General features: G+C 47.0%; 1 long non-coding RNA gene across 1 annotated transcript in view; it reads left to right on the forward strand.

Annotated features, from left to right (window-relative positions):
* Window positions 1–7,182, forward strand: part of LOC104985089 — a 107,406-nt gene that overhangs the window by 441 nt on the left and 99,783 nt on the right. The gene's annotated exons all lie outside the window — the stretch shown is intronic.

A 7,182-nucleotide genomic window follows, 5' to 3' on the forward strand; every position in this document is an offset into this window, starting at 1 on the left:
AAGGAAAAAACCTCTCTCCTCCATCCCTCTCTGGACGGTTGTGCAGTTTCAGTGAAGATTCGGGAATGCTCTGCAAATGCCAGAGTCTTGGACAAAATTGGTTGCTTTAATTCCAGCCACCTGGCACATTGCTTTTTTTTTTTTCTTAAAGCACATTGCTTTTGTTGACTTGGGAATTCCAAGTCTAGATGCAGAATGGGTTCCTGGTCACCACGAGGACCTGGGAATGACAGATGTTTCCAACTCAACTGATTCCCTGAAATTGGTTTCTGATGGAAAAATCCACAAAATGCTTAAACTCCCAGGTTTGGGTAGCAGTTCTGTTAACTCATCAGTATGCAAGAGGCCCAGTCTCTGCGGGGGCCCTGTAGACAAGCTCTTGATTCCAGCTTTTAATAAACGCTTCAGGTACTGATCGGTACGTCCCCCTCCTCTCTCCGTCGCTCCACTCAAGGGGAGCGCCCCTCTAGGGGTGAGAGAGGGTGGCAGGGGTTGTGGGCAGAGCTGCAGGAAGAGGGTGGGGAACACTGCCCGCCCCCATCTCTTTGTTCCTGGACTCTCAGGCTAGACGATGGCAGGTAGGAAACACCCCGTGGCCAGAGCCCGGGGCGCCCTGCTCCAGGGAGAGCAGGGGACACTGCTGTGGACGCCAAGGTGTTTAGAGGCGGACGACGCACTCTCAGCAATCTGGGCCACTAGCCCAGCATGAAGTCGGCTGGTGGGATGGCACGGCTAATTGCAGTGGTTTGGCATTTGGCATTGTCCCGAGTGCCAGCGTTAGAGGCGGTTCTCAGCCAGCCGCCGCTGCCCGCTGTCGCTCTCTGGCTTTGATGATGGTGATTGTGTTTATTGTCAGGGGTGGGGAGAGAGGCCCTCTTTCTCTCATCTTGGCAGCTTATTGAATCCATCCTGCTTTCCTGCCGTGGGGCCTCAGGGTTCAGCAGCCCGAACTCCAGCCTTGGCAGGGGAACTCCGAGTATTCAGCGCTGCCACTTCCTTATTCCATGTGTGAACAAGTTGCTTCGTTTTCTGGGCCTCAGTTTCCCCATTAATAAAGTGAGAGGGTTGTATTGTGATGTGTGAGCTTCCTTCCAGTTTGAACGCCTTGTGTTTCTGGGTGGGGTTTCTCAGCCCAGACACCGCAGTATACTTCATTCTTTTGTGCTTCGCCTTATTGCACTTCACAGATACTGTGTTTTTTTGTTTTTTGTTTTGCAAATGGAAGGTTTGAGGCAACCCCGCACCTGGCAATTCTCTCGACCCCGTTTTTCCAGCAGTATCCTCTCACTTCATGTCTCTGGGTCATCAGTCAGTTCAGTTGCTCAGTCGTGTCCGACTCTTTGTGACCCCATGGACTGCAGCACGCCAGGCCTCCATGTCCATTGCCAACTCCCGGAGCTTACTTAAACTCATGTCCATTGAGTTGGTGATGCCATCCAACCATCTCATCCTCTGTCGCCCCCTTTTCCTCCTGCCTTCAATCTTTCCCAGCATCAGGATCTTTTCCAATGAGTCAGTTCTTCCCATCAGGTAGCCAAAGTATTGGAGTTTCAGCTTCAGCATCAGTCCTTCCAATGAATATTCAGGACTGATCTCCTTTAGGATGGACTGGTTTGATCTTGCAGTCCAAGGGACTCTCAAGAGTCTTCTCCAACACCACAGTTCAAAAGCATCAATTCTTTGGTGCTCAGCTTTCTTTATGGTCCAACTCTCACATCCATACGTGACTACTGGAAAAACCATAGCTTTGACTAGACGGACCTTTGTCAGCCAAGTAATGTCTCTGCTTTTTAATATCCTGTCTAGGTTTGTCATAGCTTTTCTTCCAAGGAGCGAGCATCTTTTAATTTCATGGCTGCAGTCACCATCTGCAGTGATTTTGGAGCCCACAAAAAAAAAAGTCTGTCACTGTTTCCATTGTTTCCCCATCTATTTGCCATGAAGTGATGGGATCAGATACCATGATCTTTGTCTTTTGAATGTTGAGTTTTAAGCCAGCTTTTTCACTCTCCTCTTTCACCTTTATCAAGAGGTTCTTTAGTTTCTCCTTGCTTTCTGCCATAGGGTGGTGTCTTCTGCATGTCTGAGGTTATTGATATCTCTCCTGGCAATCTTGATTCCAGCCTGTGCTTCATCCAGCCTAGCATTTCACATGATGTACTCTGCATATAAGTTAAATAAGCAGGGTGACAATATACAGCCTTGACATACTCCTTTCCTGATTTGGAACCAGTCTGTTGTTCCATGTCTGGTTTTAACTATTCCTTCTTGACCTGCATATAGGTTTCTCAGGAGGCAGGTAAGATGCTTTGGTATTCCCATCTCTTGAAGAATTTTCCAGAGTTTGTTGTGATCCACACAGTTAAAGGCTTTGGTGTAGTCAATAAAGCAGAAATAGTTGTTTTTCTGGAACTCTCTTGCTTTTTCTATGATCCAACAGATGTTGGCAATTAGATCTCTGGTTCCTCTGCCTCTTCTAAATCCAGCTTGAACATCTGGAAGTTCTTGGTTCATGTACTGTTGAAGCATTACTTTGCGAATGTGTGAAATGTGTGCAATTGTGTGGTAGTTTGAACATTCTTTGGGATTGTCTTTCTTTGGGATTGGAACGAAAACTGACCTTTTCCAGTCCTGTGGCCGCTGCTGAGTTTTCCAAATTTGCTGGCATATTGAGTGCAGCACTTTCACAGCACCACTTTTAGGATTTGAAATAGCTCAACTGGAATTCCATCACCTCCACTAGCTTTGTTCGTAGTGATACTTCCTAAGGTCCACTCCACTTGACTTCGCATTCCAGAATGTCTGGCTCTAGGTGAGTGATCACACCATGGTGGTTATCTAGGTCATGAAGATCTGTTTTATGTAGTTCTGTGTATTCTTGCCACCTCTTCTTAATATTTTCTCCTTCTGTTGGGTCCATACCATCTCTGTCCTTTTTGTGCCCATCTTTGCTTGAAATGTTCCCTTGGTATCTGTGATTTTCTTGAGTCTCTGGGTCACCTTTCGGTTATTCTCGCCACATTTCAAACTTTCACTGTTGTATCAGTATTTGTTATTGTGATCTGTGGTCAGTGATCTTTGCTGTTGTTCATTGTTTTGGGGTTCCACAGATCATACCCATGTAAGAAGAGGAAGTTAATCGATGACTGTTGTGTGTGTTCTGACCGCCCCGCACAACGGGCTGTTCCCCCAGCCCTCCTTCTGTCGTGGCCTCCCTGTTCCCTGAGACACGGCAGCACTGAAACCGGGCCAGTTAATAGCCCTACAGTGACCTCCAGCTCTTCACATGAAAGGCAGACGGAGTTGCTTGATTCTCACTTTAATCAGGAAACTGGAAATGGTTAGGCTTACAGAGAAAGGCATGTCCAAAGCTGAGAGAGGCCAAAAGCTAGTTCCTCTTCTGTATCACGGTTGGCCAAGTTGCGAATTCAAAGGAAAGGTTCTCGAAGGAAATTAAAAGCACTACTTCAGTGAACACATGAAGGATAATACAACGAATCTGCCTTATTGCCGATGTGGAGAGAGTCTGAGTGGTCTGGATGGAAGACGAAGCCAGCCACAGCATTCCTTTAAGCCCAGAGCTGACCTAGAGCAAGGCCCTGACTCTCCTCAGTTCTGTGAGGGCTGAGGGAGGGGAGGGGACTGAAGGAGGAAGGGTTGAAGCTGGCAGAGGCTCATGGAGTTTAGGGAAGGAAGCCATTTCCATCACAGATAAATGCAGGGTGAAGCAGCAGCAGCAAATGCTGGCGGAGAAGCTGCAGCAAGTTATCCAGATGATCGAGGTGAGATAATCCATGAAGGTGGCTACACTAAACAGCGGATTTTCAGCATAAAAAAAGCCTTCTATTGCAAGGGACATCATTTTGTTGACAAAGATTGATACAGTCAAAGTGATGGTTTTTCTAGTAGTCATATAGGGATGTGAGAGTTGGACCATAAAGAAGACTGAGCGCCAAAGAATTGATGCTTTTGAAATGTGGTGTTGGAGAAGACTCTTGAGAGTCCCTTGGACTGCAAGGAGACCAAACCAGTCCATCCTAAAGGAAATCAGTCCTGAATATTCGTTGGAAGGACTGATGCTGAAGCTGAAGCTCCAATACTTTAGCCACCTGATGTAAAGAGACAACTCATTGGAAAAGACTCTGATGCTGGGAAAAGATTGAGGTCAGGAGGAGACGGGAGCCACAGAGGATGAGATGGTTAGATAGCAGCACCACTGACTCAGTGTACATGAATTTGAGCAAACTCCGGGAGACAGTTAAGGACAGGGGAGCCTGCATGTTGCCGTCCATGGAGTTGAAAAGAGTTAGACATGACTGAGCAACTGATCAACAACAGAATTGGAAAAAGATACCATCTAGGACTTTCATGGCTAGATGGGAGAAGGCAGTGCTTGAAGTTTTTAAAGGACAAGCTGCCTCCTCTTGTTAGGGGTGAATGCAGCTGGTGATTTTAAGCTACAGCCACTGCTCATTTGCCATTCCAAAAATCCTCGTTGCTGGAAAATGAAGGAAGAATTCTCGCTGGGAGGTTTTGGTCACATACTGTATGACAATATACTATGGGCTGGATATTGGGAATATAACGTTGAACCAGAAAGACCTGTCCCTGCCCACACACAAAACCATATTCTAGAGGGAGCTTGGGGAGAAGGAGATGATATTCAGGTAACCACGTAAGTGATAAGGCATTTTCAAATCTCACCCCTAAAAAGTGATGGATGGAGTGTTCCGCGGTGCCTAATTAATTTTCTTCCTTAACAATTCTGAAATTTGCATGTTAAGTTTTAAGTAATTAAGTAGTGTAATCAGACTTTATTAAGCATTAGGTAACATATTCAGAGATAAGACTAGAAAAAATATATATATATTGGCTTCAGAATAGATAGAGGCTAGGCGGGAAAAATCCTTTGAATTCCTAAGCTTTGGGTAATTTATACATAGCATTTTTTTTCTATTATTAATTAAATTAATTTATTTTGGGGGTCTCACCTTGTGGCATTCAAGATCTTAGTTCCCTGACCAGGGATAAGGATAAGTTTTGCATAATTTATCGAGGAGTGTGTATGTGCGTGCGCATGCATGTGTGTGTATGCATGTGTGTGCATGTGTGTGCACGTGTGTGTGCACATGTGCACGTGTGCGTGTATTTAGTCACTAAGTTGTGTCCGATTCTTTTGCAACCCCATGGACTGCAGCCTGCCAGGCCCCTCTGTCCATGGGATTTCCCAGGCAAGAATACTGGAGTGGGCTGCCATGCCCCGCTCCAGGGGATCTTCCCAACCCATCTCTCCTTCACTGGCAGGCAGATTCTTTACCACTGAGCCATCTGGCAAGCCCCTTATTGAGGAGGAAGTAATCTTATTAGAAGTCTGGATTTGCTTCTCATGACTGCGGGAACAAAGTGCCAAGGACAGGTGGAATGAAACAATAGAAATGGACTCTCTCATGATTCTGGAGGCCAGAAATCTGAGACCGGTGTGTTAGCAGGGCCATGGCCCCTCCAGCGCCTCCAGGGGAGAGTCCTTCTTTCGTTTCCTACCTTTGAGTGGATACCTGCGTCTCCATTCCTTCCCCGCCCATTGTCTTTTGAACCACCCCATCTACTCAAGAGAATTGCAAACTCTCAGCAGCGTTTGACACAGGTGATCTTTCTAACATTTTTTAAAATTTATTTTTAGTCGATTTTTATTCTGGCTGCACTAGCTCTTCATCTGGGCATGTGGGCTTCTCTAGTTGTGGCGAGTGGGCTCCATGGTGCATGGACCCCGTGCTTGTGGCACACGGGCTTGGCTGCCCTACGGCATGTGGGATCTTAGCTCCCTGGCCAGGGTCTGAACCTGCACCCTCAACGTTGGAAGGCTGATTCTTAACCACTGGACCACCAAGGAAGTCCCTGACTCGGTTGATCTTGTCCTCGAGCTACGTCCTTCTCGGCTTTGGGGACCTCACATGCTCCTGGCTTCCCACCTTCCTCCCTGATGCCTCTTGCCAGCCTTCTTTGCTGCCTCCTCCTCTTGCTGCTGACTTTTGAATACTGGACTAAATCACGACTTAGCTTTTGTCTCTCTCACTCCCCTGTCTGCATACAGATCCTATGCTGTGCTGTGCTTAGTTGCTTAGTCGTGTCCAACTCTTTGTGACCCCATAGACTGTAGCCCGCCAGGTTCCTCTGTCCATAGGGATTCTCCAAGCAAGAATACTGAAGTGGATTGCCATTTCCTTTTCTGGGTAACCCCTAAATGTGTGTGTGTGTGTGTTAGTCATTAAGTCATGTCCAGTTCTTTGCGATCTCATGGACTGTAGCCCACCAGGCTCCTCCGTCCATGAATTCTCTAGGCAAGAATACTGGAGTGGGTTGCCATGCTCTCCTCCAGGGGATCTTCCTGACCCAGGGATTGAACCCAGGTCTCCCACATTGCAGGGGAATTCTTTACTGTCTGAGCCACCAGGGAAGCCCAAGAATACTAGAGTGGGTAGCCTATCCTTTCTCCAGGGGATCTTCCTGACCCAGGAATTGAACCAGGGTCTCCCACATTGCAGGCAGATTCTTTGCTAGCTCAGCTACCAGGGAAGCTCATAGAGACCCTGTGTGATCATATTCTTTCCCAAGTCTTAGAATACCATCTATACTGGGATGAATCCTAAGTTTATATCTACAGCATCGATTCTCTTTTGATCTCCAAACTCATGTAGCTATGTATTCAATAACTCCACTTAAGAAAAAGTTCCACTGATCCCCTCCCAATGTTCCCCAGATCACTCTTGCCCCATCTTCCTCACCTCTTTCTAACCCTAATGTTATCAGCCTAAAGCCCTCAGAGTCTTCCTTTATTTCAGCTCCCCCTCCTCCATCCCACATCCAGTCCATCAGGCAGTCACATTGGTCTTCCCTTCAAAACAAATCCTGAATCCAACTTGTCAACCCTCCATGGTCCCTCCTCTGAGCCAGGCCACCATCATGTCCTGCCTGGAGGGATGTGGCAGCCTTTTAACTGGGCTCTTTGCTGCTGTTCTTGCCTTCTTAGAAGTCACCCTTCTCCCTGCAGCTGGAGGGATCTTTTGAAAACTTAATTCAGATGATGTCATCACCTGCTTAAAATTCATCAGTGGTGTCCCATTGCACTTAGGAGGAAGGAAAAAGTCCCGATTCCTTCCCGGGACTCTGATAGGGCTTACCACC

This window comes from Bison bison, unplaced genomic scaffold (assembly GCF_000754665.1).
Source record: "Bison bison bison isolate TAMUID 2011002044 unplaced genomic scaffold, Bison_UMD1.0 scf7180017864038, whole genome shotgun sequence".
Taxonomy (NCBI): Eukaryota; Metazoa; Chordata; class Mammalia; order Artiodactyla; family Bovidae; genus Bison; species Bison bison.